The sequence below is a fragment of the Dipodomys merriami genome, unplaced genomic scaffold, assembly GCF_024711535.1.
Source record: "Dipodomys merriami isolate MVZ:Mamm:240054 unplaced genomic scaffold, mDipMer1.0.p SCAF_19, whole genome shotgun sequence".
Classification (NCBI taxonomy): Eukaryota; Metazoa; Chordata; class Mammalia; order Rodentia; family Heteromyidae; genus Dipodomys; species Dipodomys merriami.
In genome coordinates, this window is record NW_027203270.1 from 545,922 (window position 1) to 560,355 (window position 14,434).

General features: G+C 40.9%; 1 long non-coding RNA gene and 1 pseudogene across 1 annotated transcript; both read left to right on the forward strand.

The window, feature by feature from the left end:
* The first annotated feature begins 1,771 nt into the window (after positions 1–1,771).
* On the forward strand, positions 1,772–1,960 carry LOC138831249 (small nucleolar RNA SNORA73 family; annotated as a pseudogene).
* Positions 1,913–8,596, forward strand: LOC138830335 (uncharacterized). Its single transcript, XR_011373006.1, has 3 exons — positions 1,913–1,976; positions 2,083–2,160; positions 8,444–8,596. It is a non-coding gene; the product is annotated as an uncharacterized lncRNA (long non-coding RNA).
* The last annotated feature ends 5,838 nt before the right edge of the window (positions 8,597–14,434 follow it).

Genomic DNA, 14,434 nt, shown 5'->3' on the forward strand with positions numbered 1-14,434 from the left:
GAGAACAGGGATTGAAGAACCTGGAGTGCTGAGATCCAGACAGAAGCACGAGCTGTCCCAGACTGGGAAGGGAATCAGTGATCCCCTTCTGCCTGTTTGTTTTCCATCTGGCCCTCCAGCTGACTGCATGGTCCCACCCACGTTGACAGTGGGTATTTCCTGACTCAGTCCATTGCACACACATGGAAAAGCCCTCACAGACACACCCAGAAACCACCGTCTTCCAGCCCCCTAACACGACTCAAGCCAGTCAAGTTGACATTCAGTTAGGGATTACAGCTTCTCATTTGAAATTGAAGTGACTCCTCTGCACTAAGGTTCTTAGAGGATTCAAGCATGGAACCAGAAGCTTCCTAAGGAGGGTTCTCATAAATGCATGCATGTTCTTATGCTAAAACCCAACTACAAAGCTGGCGCCAGTGACTCACCCCTGTAATCCTAGCCACTCAGGATCAGAGGTCAAAGTTCTGAGGCAGAGTTCAAAGCCAGCCTGGGCAGAAAAGCCTATAGACTCTTACCTCCAATAAACTACTTAGAAAAAGCTGGATGTGATCTTGCCGATCAAGTGGTAGAGTACTAGCCTTGAGACAAAGAAGCTCAGGACAACACCTAGGCCTCAGAAATGGCAAAAAAGAAAAAAATCCAATGGAAAGCCACTCCTACAATGTCAATACAGTTTTTTTAAATGCTAATGGATCTTTAATATTAAAAAAATCCCTAATGAGCTGGGTGCTGGTGGTTCATGCCTGTGATCCTAGCTACTCAGGAAACTGAGATTAAGGATGAAGGTTTAAAGCCAACCTAGTCAGGAAAGCCTGTGAGACTTCTATCTCCAATTACTAACAAGCCAGAGGTAGAGGTATGACTCCAGTGACAGTGTGCTAACCTTGAGCACAAAAGCTCAGGGATAGTGCTCAGGCCCTGAGTTCAAGCCCCAAGACTAACACACACACACACACACACACACACACACACACACACACACACACACACACTCAATGATCTTCAGTTCCCTAGTGATTTCCACTAGTCAATGGTCATGATACTATGAAGATAAAGATCAGAGTCAACTCGGAAAGTAATTCTAGATAAATTCCACAACTCATTCTGTCTCTCAGCACTAACTCTGTTAGAAATAAAACTATTTGCAGAAGTAGACACAATGAAGGGGTATTTCCTAAACAAACTGTGTAATTCAGCATTTATCTGAATCAGGCATACCTATTTCAGAATGTTTTGGTTTACATGGTTGATTCAAATAATAGATGCCCAATTCAAACCAACTTAGAGAATTAAAAGAAACAAAGGTGTGAACAAAGAGAAAGATAGAGATGGCACAGGTGTATACAGTGTCTCATGTGTCTAGGATGGGTTTTATCATTACTTGTAGAATCACAGGAAGAGTCTTGAGCACTATCCTACTACAGAAGAGAAAGATGTGGATCAATGTGAAGCCAAAATGCCTGACCTAGCTCCTAATGAACAGCTAATTAAACTTTCTGTTCATCAGCGTCTTCCTTTTTCAGGTAAGGCTAACAAAAGTAGTTATGTAGGGTTACTAAAGAAGATTAAGTCTATGCCTGACATGGAATTATGGCCTATGCCTGACTTGGAATTATGATCTATGCCTGATGTGGAATTGTGATTTTTTTTTAAAATCACATCTCTTCTGTTTTTCTTTGGAAGTTTCTCTCATTCTGTCTTGCAGAGAAGCCTCCTCCATCTGGCAGATTCCTAAATAATCCCAACTTAGAATTCCCCAAATGAGGAGCCAACATGGATACCTGGATCTCACTCTCCCTGGGCTCTGTCCTGGGGCATAGAATTCTGTCCATCATGTACAGTTCTTTCCCCAAGTGTTGGATGTGGGGCTGGGTTTTGTGTCTGAACCTGCATATTCTTATGACTTCCCAGAGTCCTGTGGACAATGACTGAGGAGATAAAACCTGCAGGACCAGGCCTGTACCTTGGTGGAGGTATAAAATGGTATCATCTATGTCTCACTATTTGTATAGTTACAGAAGTCATAGAAGAGTTTTGTTTAGTTTTGCTTTATTCATTTATGAATACCTTGTTTTGCAGAACTCCAGATTCCAAATGATGGCTTTGGGGAGAGAAGAGGAATCACATTGGAATGTCATCCATTGACCTTATAACCTGGTTTGCAGTCCTTTCATCATAGTGGATATTGTAGTTTTTTTGGGAAGGTCCGGTTGTGGGGCCTGAACTCTGGACATGGGCGCTGTCCCTCAGCAGTTCAGCTCAAGGCTAGCACTCTACCACTTGAGCCACAGCACCACTTCCGGCTTTTTTCTTTTTGCTTATGTGGTGCTGAGGAATCGAACCCAGGGCCTCATGCATGCAAGGCAAGCACTCTACCGCTGAGCCACCTTCCCAGCCCCAGTAGTGTTTGTTTTTTAAAGGTTATGAAAACCTCTCCCATATTTGAGAATGTTTATCACTAACAGGTAATTTTTGAAATTCTGCCATGCTAACATTTTACTAATATACTTTTCCAGCCATACTTGGGTGGGTGGATTGCGGACAATGGTGAATTCTTAGGTTTTCTACAGTGGTCAGTCTTTCCTACTGTAAATGCTAGACATCTCTGAATAAACTTGAATTGACTAAAATAAATATTCCCCAAAGGAAAAATTTCTCTCAGTCAGTTTACATGAAGGTTCAAGAAAGGTTCAGACAGCCTTTGAGAGGAGTTCCGTGAAGACGGCGGAGGAGAAGCTGGAATCTGAACAAGCTCTCGCATAGAAAGCAGTTTTAGAGTTCCAGTGAACAGTCCTAAGCCAGAGAATCACACCAAGTGTGCCATCACAGGACAGAGAGTTAGACAGGAGAGGGGAAGCCAAGACAAGGAGACACATCTGAGCGCCTGCCAGCAGCCGCGGCGGCGGCGGCAGGGTCGCAGTGGTGACCGCAGCCGTGGCCATACCTGAGTGCTCACACAGAGAGTCCGGGATGAAGGAGCCAGACGCGGCTGGTGAGAGGATTCTACTCAACACCACCAAGAACCGACAAGGAGCAGACATCTTCATCCTGCAGTTGGCAGACCAGAGACGACCCAGGATCCAAGACTCGGCGTGAGTACAAGCCCGACGTCCTCACTCCTTCTCAGGGAACAGAGGAGGGAAGGCCACCCCTCCCCCCCAGCACCGGTGATCTCCATCTTGGATACCGACAAAGCTCGGAGGAGCTGCTAGCTCCAACTCAGGCCTTGGAATAAAACGAGTCATTTAGCAGGTCACAAGAACTTAATGGCGAAGTGACCTGCCAGACTCAGCTCCATCCAGGGAAAAGTCACCCAGCTCAGGCGCCAGCCATTGGAGTGGCTTTCCTCACTGGGTAACCAGAGCCAGAGGCTGCCCCTCCCTCTAGCAGCCTCCACAATCAATTGAAAAACAGAAACCCTGAGAATGGCTCCAGGCTGGGCTCTGTGAGTTTTTCACAAAATAACCCCAGGGAAAAGCTACTGTTTGTTGAAAGGCCTCAACTCTACCAGAACCTAGCCTCATCACCCCTCTTTTGTGATTCTCAAAGCAGATCACCCTCCCATTAAACTAACCTGGGAGGGGGATCTCAAAATCTTGGGTAAAGCAGAGCATTTTTCTGCCTGTTTGAACAAACTGACTTAAGAAACCAATCAAGCCACAGGACCTCAAGCTGACCAGAGACTCCAACAAGAGACTGGTTACAGACAAAAGGGAGATACAGGATTCTTCCCACCCCTCCCAAAAAAATCAAAAAAAAAAATCAAAGAACTTTTTTTTTTCTTCTTCTTCTTTTCTTTTTTTTTTTTTTTTGGTACCTTATATATATAAAAAAATTTTTCCTTTTCTAAAACTTTTATTAATCTTTAATTTTTGCCTTTTTTGAAAAAATAATTGTTTTCCAGTAACTTTTTTTCCCTCTTATAATTTTTATTTTAGGAATACGTGAATGTGCGTTTTCCTTTCTTTTCTTGTCTTCTTTCTCTTTTTCTTTCTTTTGTAATTATCTTTTTGTTTTTTGTCTAGCTCTACTGAACTTCTGATCTTTTTTTTCTCCCTTTCTTATCCTTTTTCACCTTTTCCTCTCTTTTGTTCTTCTGTATGTGACTTAACTCTTGTCCTGCACATCCTCAGATAAACCCATAGTTAACTAGTAGACCCTATCCCCCATTGTGTACACACTTAATCCACAAATTTATTACTCAATCCAAAACCTCTGAGACTTAAATTCCTTAATAGCAGTACTACCTCTTTATACCTATATAATATTTTAAGCATTTTTTTAAGTTCTTCACATCTCCTCTATCTCCCTCCTGTTTTCTCAATATATTCACATTCCTCTCTAAATAGATGGTCTTTCAATCTCCATAACTATATTAATTTTTATGTTTCTATTTTTTTTCTGGTCTCTTTTCATTTCCCTTTCCCTTTCTTCTTTTTGTCTCTCTCTCTCTACTTACATCCTACCCAACCTATTTCCTGCATTGAGATTAGGACATAGTTAACTCTCCCTGTGCCTCCCCACACCAATCTATTCCTATTTTTTACCCACATCTCTCCCTAACCCTAAAAATTTCTGGTTTTCCAAATTCTTCTCTGTGGTTCAAAGCCCATTAACATATAGTTGTTTGATGTTGAATAGATGTATCTGTTGAACTAGATTGTATCTGTAGACTACTGACTGTATAAATGCAAACGTTGGTTGATGGTTGCCTTAAGATAGTGTTCTAGCACAAAACTGGTGCTATTTTCATCTCAAATGGGCAGAGTAAGCCGGAAAAACACAAGAAAAATGGCAAATCCGGGTATCTCAATTCCCAATCTTGATAATCAGGGGTCAGATCAGATAATGAACAATCCAGAAGAGAATTCCCAAATAGCTCTACAAACACTGGTGGCAAACATGATAAATGAGAAGTTTGACAACTTACAAAGGACTCTGTATGAGCGTGATAGGGAGAGAGAGGAGGCATCCCAAAAGTTTATACAGGAATATCATAAGCGTGAAGAAGCTATTCAAAAACTGATACAGGATTTGCGTGAACAACTTGAGAATACTCAAAGAGAAAGGGAGGAATGGTGTGAGCAGGCTGAGAGCACTCAAAGAGAACTGCAGGAATCCCATGAACAGGAGGAAAGAGAACTGCAGGAATCCCACAAACGGGAGGAAGCTAATCAAAGAGTAATTCAGGAATTGAGAGACCAGGTAGAGAATACACAATGATCACTAAAGGCATTCATGGAATCCATTAACAAAGAGCTGAAGGAAGTCAGGGAGACCACAAAGGAAATGCTGAATGGAACCCAACAGAAGGAATGGGAGTCCAAAGAAACCATTACCAATCAACTAAGTAATTTGAGAACAAACACTGAACACCAAATTAAGGAAGTAAAGAAATTCATACAAGACCTAAAACAGAGCTTCAACAAAGAACTTGAAGCCATCAAAGCTGACCAATTAGAAGGAAAAGAGATAAAAAAGAAAGTAGAGAGTCTCGACAGCAGGTTAGACCATGCAGAAGATCGAATCTCAGGGATTGGAGACAGCCTAGATATTATAGAGAAAGAACATACAACCATCCAAGACAAGTCCAAGAAATATGATAGATCTATCCAACACCTGGAAGACACCATCAGAAGGCCTAATCTAAGGATAATGGGTGTAGAGGAGCACCTAGAAACAGAAGTTAATGGTCTAGGAAATTTGTTTAACAGGATTCTAGCAGAGAACTTCCCAAATATACAAAAAGATAGGCCTATTCAGATACAAGAAGCTTTTAGAACCCCAAATAGACCAGACCAGAATAGGACATCCCACCGTCACATTATAATCCACACAGGATCAACTCAGACCAAGGAAAAGATCCTTAAAGCTGTCAAGGAGAAAAGGGTAATCACCTATAAAGGGAAACCAATTAGAATCACCTCAGATTTCTCAGCAGAGACAATCAAAGCAAGAAGAGCCTGGAATGATGTATGCCATGCCCTAAAAACAAACAACTATCAACCAAGAATACTGTACCCAGCTAAACTCTCCTTCATAACTGAAGGCCAAATAAAAACCTTCCATAGCAAAGAAAAATTGAAACAATACATCTCCACCAAACCAGCCCTACAAAAGATTCTTAAAGATGTCCTGCACATAGAAAACCAACATGACCGCAACAAAGGCCAAGAAACTGCACCCAAACTGAGAATCCAAGAACCATAGGAAGAACCCAGTTTTCGCAGCCCCCAAGAAGGTGGATAAAATGGCAGGAACTCCCAAATACCTCTCAGTCCTATCTCTTAACGTTAACGGACTGAACTCTCCAATTAAGCGACATAGACTGTCTAGTTGGATTAAAAAACAAGACCCTTCTATCTGCTGCCTGCAGGAGTCACATCTTGCCCATAAAAACAAACACATTTTCAATGTTAAAAGCTGGAACAAAATCTACCAAGCAAACGGCCCCCATAAACAGGCGGGAGTTACAATCCTAATATCAGATAAAATAGACTTCAAATTAAAATTCGTGAGAAGAGATAAAGAAGGTCGCTACATACTAATTAAAGGATCTCTCCTTCAGGAGGATATTACAATTCTAAGTATCTATTCGCCAAACAATGGAGCACCCAAATTTATCAAAGAAACACTACTTTCCCTCAAATCCCATATAGATCCAAAGACATTAATTGTTGGGGATTTTAACACACCACTCTCCCCACTAGATAGATCAACTCAGCAAAAACTCAACAGAGAAACCGCAGATCTAAACAGCTGCATAGATCAACTAGACTTAACAGACATTTACCGAACATTTCACCCAGCAGCATCAGAATACACGTTTTTCTCAGCAGCACATGGAACGTTTTCTAAAATAGACCACATTTTAGGCCACAGACAGCCTTTGAGTCATATGAGTTCACACCTGTAATCTTTGACTCATGTCAAAAACCACACATAGTTACTAGAAAGATAGACTAGTAATGAGGCAAAGATGAGGAGAAGCTCTACCTTGAAGAAGAGATTCAGTATATGAGCAAGTGTTGGATATTTTAGCTAACTCTCTTTGGAGATATGTTCTCCTTCTCCTTCCTCTTCCTATTCTTCCTCCCCTTCCCCTCCCCCTTCCCCCCTCCTCCTCCTTCTCCTCCTTCTCCTCCTTCTCCTCCTCCTTCTTCTTCACACTGGGGATTGAACCCAAGTTCTCATGTGCATGCTAGACAAGTGCTCTAGCACTGAGTGATCATCACAGTTCCACAACTTGACATTTTTGTGACCTTTTTAAATCATTTGCTTCCCCTAGAGAATTGTAAGATCTATTAGAGTAGAGTCTTGGTGGATTCCTATATTCCCAGGGGCTTAGGATAGAGACTCACATTGAATGCTCAAAAATGTTTGGTGGCATGGAGTATCTAACGCAGCAGCCCAGGCTCTTGTAGCAAGCTTATGGTGGAGCGATCAGTCAGACTCACAGGGATTTGTTCCTTAACTATCTTTTTAACAACTACTTAAGGAAGAGTCAGTATACAGTTTTCAGATTAAAAAAAATCTATTTTCACAGTGGAAATACAAATATCTTACCCAGGAAGTAACATATTGAGCACATCAATAGCCACTATGCTATAGGCAGAGAAAACATGCATCTCTCAGCATGAAGATACTCAGCACAGGCCAGGAACATTGACTGGGGAATGGGGAAGTTATGGGAGGTTAAGGAATGCTTCCATGAATGAGTGACAAAGTCTTCAGCATGGGACTTTGCTGGGAGATGGGGGACATGCTGAAGGACAAGGACTCTGGAGGGCAGAGGACTCTGAAAGGGAAGGGCGAAGAAAGGGACAAGAGGGAAGAGCAGGTGGCTTCTGGCCCTGAACTCCAACTCCTCCATGATTGCCTCAGTTGGAATGAGGCTAATCTTGCTTGAAGGACCATCAGGGCTCCAAGCACTTGCCAGAAATAGTGATGAAAGAACTGGATGGTCTTGTCTAGCAGCACATTTTGAGGCCGGTTTCATGAGAAGAAGGCATCTGTTTTATGCCAAGTAACACATTCTCTTGGTTTAGAAGGGGGTCATTCGTACAGCTATGCAGTGAGCAGGCCATGGGCAGGGAAGTGTGTGGCCTCCCAGTAAACTTTCCACTGTGGATCAAGACATTGGAGGGGAAGTGATGAGCAGCAGTCACTTTATAAGTTATAAAATAAGCAAGTTGGCTATCTGGAAGATCAGTGTTCTAACGTCTCCTTAAACCACTCACTCCTTAAAACACCAGATCCATGACCAAAACTGTGATTACATTAAGCAAGCCTATCTGTTTTAATGGGAAAAAATGCAACTATACTTGCACATTTATTTTCATTCCACAAATACTATATAGATATAAAAATTCTCGGTGTGAGTTGAAGTCCCTATGCTTCTTTCTCCACATTTCTCAGATATTTGCTCTTCTCTTTCCAGATAATCGTAGAAAGAGCAAAATGGGCGGGGGGAGAAAAACGACTGAAGAAGAAGGAAGAGGGACAAGACCTGGGAGCTGAGCCTGAGCTTTTTTGCTGAAAGCTAGTACTTTCTCATTTGAGCCACAGCTCCACTTCCAGCCTTTTTGGTGATAATTGGAGGCAAGAATCTCAGGGACTTTCCAGCCCCATTTGGCTTTGAACCATGATCCTCAGAACCCAGCCTCCTAGTAGCTGGGATTACAGGTGTGAACCCAACTGTTGAGAGCCTTTTATAGCTCAGCTTTGATTTCAGCTGAATATTAACATAAAAGTTACACTGCTATTTCTTTTGAAAAGACCATGAGAGAATTATTTTGTAGGTTATTAAAGAATTGTATGGACTTCTTAAATATAATTGATCAAATGTAAGGGAAAAGTGAGCAGACAAATTGATGAATTTCATCTTCAATTAACCAGCAAAAATCTGGAAGTGAAGGTGCAGATCAACTGATAATGCCAGTAGTGAGGGAAAAAAATAAGCCAAGTGAGAGTGTGAAATCCTCTGTTCAAGCCCCAGTATTGGCATTAGAAAGAACCAAAGAAAAGAGGGGGGAGGGATGGAGGGAGGGAGGAAGAGGAAGAGGAAGAAGGAAGGAAGGGCAGAAGGGAGGAAGGAAGGAAGAAAGGAAGGAAGGAAGGAAGGAAGGAAGGAAGAAAGGAAGGAAGGAAAGAAAAAAGGAAGAGAGGGAGGGATGGAGGGAGGGATAAAGGAGAAAGGAAAGGGCAGAGAAAAAAGAAATAAATTGAGAATGGGAGAAAAAGGAAAAGAAAGAGAAAGAAAGAAAGAAAGAAAGAAAGAAAGAAAGAAAGAAAGAAAGAAAGAAAGAAAGAAAGAAAGAAGGAAGGAAGGAAGGAAGGAAAGAAGGAAGGAAGGAAAGAAAGAAAGAAATCATTAAATCATTAAATATCTATGAGAACTTCAAGGACCATGGCTCAATGTGAAAGTAGGTAGCAAAGAGTCTTACATTCTTCATGACTTTCATTGAGGCATTATAGCATTATTTGATGGACAATAGAAGTTTAAAAAATCATTTATTGAACTGGGCACTGGTGGCTCATGCCTGTAATCCTAGCTAATCAGGAGGCTGAGATCTATGGATCAGGCTTCCCAGACCAGGGAGGAAAGTCTAAGATTTGTATGACCAATAAACTACTCAGAAAAAAGCCAGAAGTGGCGCTGTGACTCAAGTGGTTGAGCATTAGCCTTGAGCAAAAAGAAGCTTAGGAATAGCACCAAGGCCCAGAGTTCAAGCCCCAGGATCAGCAAAATAAATAAATACATAATAATATCTATTAGTAATAAATAATAATGATGTCATATTTAATGGGATCATAGATCTGATTAAGCATAGTCTATTTTTAAAAGAAAATAATGCCAAATAGTTTCAACTGCTATTAAAAAATAAAAGAGCCAGAGAGGAAGGTAGACAAAGGGACAGATTGACAGGGTCAACAAGGCCATAATAAAGATTGTGCATTTATTCTGGATACCATGAGAAGCTATCTAATAATTATGAGCAGGAGAGGGACATTATTATATCTATGTGGATTATAGACAGTAGGAGGGGAAAGAGGGTTACAGTTAAGGAGATCTGAGAGGGAATAACAGGTAAAAAATTAGAAATAGACTTAATTGTACAAAACTCATGAAAGAACTGAAATTACTTGTCATAGGAAAAAGAGTTTCAGTTAGGCAGGAAGAATGAACTCAAGGGCTCCATGCTACAATGTGATGACTGTGGGTAATAGAACCTATATTATATATTGTTTATTTGCAATTATATGTCTTTGCTGTCATATCCAGAGGCAGATGCAATTTTTTTCAAATGTATTTCATTTATGATTGGTTGATCCAGAACTTCATACTTTCTAGGCATGGAAGCTATCAATACAGAAAGCAGATTGTATATAATTCAGTATTGTTAACTGAAGTCATTATGTCATATATTAGAATCTTGGAACTTACTTGTACTGTTTGGCTAATATTGCCTCTTCTTCCCTGAGTTCTCGCTCTGGAAATCACTATTGTGCTGTCTGTTTCTGTGCTTTCTCAAAAAGTTTAAAATAGAACTGTAAGAAAACCATCAGCTACACAAGTATATATGTCACAGTATTAAGATTTTATGTGATCAATCCCTCATATTGTGGGTCATCCATAAGTGGAATAGATCTAAAGTCTTGGGAAAATGCTTGCAGATAATGCAAGGTTACAAAGGCAACAACGCAATTCTTTATTCTCTGAAATAATGTATTCAATGTAATTCATTAGGTGTCTTTGTGCATAATCGAATATTACATTTTTATTTTATTCTGTGTATATCTTGCTATTTTCTATACTTGTTTTTAGCAGACGATTTTCTGTCATAAATGATGTATGAATTTTCTTTCTCTACTATCAAATCATCCCAAATGTAGCAACTTAAACAGCACATATTTATTATCTTACCCACTCTCTAGGTTAAAGTTTTCGTGGGTCTTATTTGTCTAAAAGCAATTTGTCTTCAAGACTGAGGTCTTTCTGGAGACTCCAGAGAATTCATTTTCCTGTCATTTCCAGCTTTTAAAGCTGCTCACATTCCTTGGCTTACGGGCCCTTCCTCTACCTTCCAACCAACAGCAGTGTGTTGAGTTCTTTTCATATACCATCGTATGACCTCTTCTTCTTTTGCTTCTCATTCTTCTACTGTTGAAGATGTTTGCAATTCCAATGGGCCCACCCACATAATCCCACATCACCTCTGCATTTTAAGGTCAGCTGAGCAGCAACTTTAACTCCATCTGCAACTTTGGTTGCCTATGGCCATGTTGTGTAAGACATTCATAGACACCAAGCATCAAGGCATGGACATCTTCAGACCGTGAAAGGTTGGAAGGTGTTCTTCTGCCAAATACAACAATTTCTATGGAAACATGACTTCTATAATGGAGTGCTCACAAAGACACTTGAACACATCAAAAGTGACATCTTGTTCTGACCAAAAGAAAAGTCAAGAATGCAGTGAAAGTTTCCACCAACACATAGCCAGTTTTCTAGTTCCCCAAAACAGTCCCATTGGAACTTTTGTGAATGCTGCTCTTGGGCTAACTCTGTCACCAAGAAATGGCTTGTAAGGAAAAGCTTATAAAACAGTAAGAGGTCCCTGCTTTATTTATTATTATTATTATTATTACTACTACTACTACTATTACTATTATTTTATTATTACTCTTTTGGCAGTAGTGGGGTTTGAACTCAAGACTTTTGAGCTTTCTAGGCAGGTGCTCGACTACTTGAGACATGCATGCCCTTTATGTTCTAAGTATTTTTGCCCTCACCCTCCTGGAATACAATTTTCCTATTGATATTTCTCACTTTCGTTGGGATGACAGGTGCAGGCCACTTGCCTAGCACTTATTTGGAGGGAGGGATGGTGGCTTCAAACCATAAGCTTCCCAATCTATTCCCCCTGGGTAGCTAGAATTGCAGGTAAGAGTCACCTGTGCCCAGTTCCCTGCTTTATTCCTTCTTTCCTTGCTATAGATTATATCTTTGTTTATCTCATCTCATAGACAAATCTGTCAATTGCCTCATGATTCTATTTTATGAAGCCCTGATTTTAATATTAAATATTGTATTTGATCTCACAATGTAAGTTGTTGCACATTCCCAGTTAACCAAAACCAGATTGGGCACCTGGAAGTCTATTGAAGATTTTCACTCCTGTACCAGGCATAACATCCCAGTCTTTAGGAGAAGGCTTGGCAATTAAGTACTCCTAACAATTGGTAAATATCACAAGATTTTTTTTTTAAATACAAGGAACACCGTCATGTGTTTTAACTAAGCGCCTGACAGCGGCACCTTTGATGCTGCAGTCTTCCCAAATCTGACAGCCAAAGTGGTCGTCATTGACCCAGGGCAGAGAGCAGGCCTGAGAATCTTTCTCACTCCATTCACTGTCGGGTGGCCCCCGGTCAAGATTCTCCTTGCAATTCAGCAAGGTCCCTTGGGCACTGAGCATCAAGAGATGGCCTCAGAGGAGAAACTCAAGTGCCCACATTCACACCTCACCTTCCTGACTTGGAAAACACCTCCAGTTAATGAGAAAATCTGGCATCTGTCAGCTTTTTGTAAGCAAGCATTTCACAAGGTTTACAGAAAAGTAAAGTAAACAGAGTTGGGAGTAACAAAAGAATGGCGTTTATGCATTCTTTGATTCACTTTAAAGGATGGTATAAACTGACTTTTTAAGCAAGCATTAGGCAAGATCTGGGCCCAAGCCATTCTATAATAAACAGTGACATGGCTATATTAAAATATTTACTTAGTGTGCTAAAGTGACTTATAGGAAGAGTGGCTACTACATAGAAGTCCTAAGTGTTCAGGCGTCAGGTGCCACGGACGGCATAAATATCCCGCGTGCACTTGTTTATAGGAAAACCCCATCTGGATTCGGCTAAAACTGCAGGCACCCTGGTGACCTCCGTTTTGCTATTGGAAAATATAACACAAGTGTTCACTCATCTAGAATAACTACAGTGCTAAGTGCCAAATGACAGATGGGAGGAGATTGGCTTTTCTCAATAAAATCCAGGCACGCCATTGTGAAAGGTTGCATTGGAAGGGCCCCTCAGCCCTTTTTAGACTTTGGGAGGAGAGATGTAGCTAGCTAGACAAGGCAAGATGCTCAGTCAGACTGACCAGAGCCTGCCTGGTCAGACTCGCACAAGCCTATAGACTTCCAGGGAAAAGTGGACGGGATTTTGGAAACTTGATCCCCACTCATCCTTCCTCTCTCTATGCTCCCAACATAGTTAGAAAATAATGATCAGGCAGTCTGGGGATAAATCTGGCATGGTTCAAAGAACACAGTAGTTTGGAAAGGAAAGTCTGGATTCTCTTCCATTTACTTAAGCATGAGCTTTAGGGTTAGAATGGGCAGTAGAGAGAAGACAGCATTTATTGGTAAGCCTTGTATGGCATGCTTTCACATGGCCACTTACATTCCTCTTGTGATATGGCCTGTCCCTCTTCATTTTACAGACTCGCGTAGAAATTCTTCCGAGGCTAAGAACACTGCAGTGGGAACAAAGATAAAAGAGAAGTATGGCTGCTTTCTGGGACTGGCAATTTAGTTGGCGAGGAAGTAACTCTACATGACAGTATGCCTACCCAACTTTCCAATCAGAGCCCAAACTCACAAAGTCTCAAATTGAACCTTGAATGCAAAATGGAAAAAAAAAGTCTCTGATAAAAGAAACTGGCTATTCTTATTTCTTCTTCAGAGAAGTTTCTCTTTAAGTCTTTAGCCCATTTATTTATTGGGCAGTTGTTTCTTTGAGGATTTGTTGTTGGGGGATTTAATTTTTTGAGTTCCAGGTATATTTTAGATATGAGACTCTTGTCCGTTGTATGGCTAGTGAAGATCTTCTCCCAATCCGTGGGCTTTCTATTGATTTTCTAGCTATGTCCTTTGCCATACAGAAGCTCTGCAGCTTCATGCAATCCCATTTGTCCAACCTTTCTTTGATTTGTTATGTTTCTGGGTCTCTATTAAGAAAATTTTGGCCTGTGCCAAGGAGACTTAGGGTTTCTCCTATTCCTTCCTATAATGTTTTCAGGGTGTCTGCTTTGACTTTGAGGTCTTTGATCCATTTGGAGTTGATTCTGGTGCAGGGTGATATATAAGGATCTAATCAATAGACACATGAAGAAATGCTCAACCATAAAAGAAATGCAAATCAAAACAACATTGAGATTCTACTTCACCCCAGTTAGGATGGCATAATCAAGAACTCTAATAACAACAGATGCTGAAGGGGATATGGCCAAAAGGGAACCCTACTTCATTGTTTGTGGGAGTGTAAACTTGTTCAACCACTTTGGAAAGCAGTATAGAGGTTCCTCAAAAGACTCCATATAGAGCTCCCCTATGACCCAGCAATCCCACTTTTGGGCATTTACCCAAAT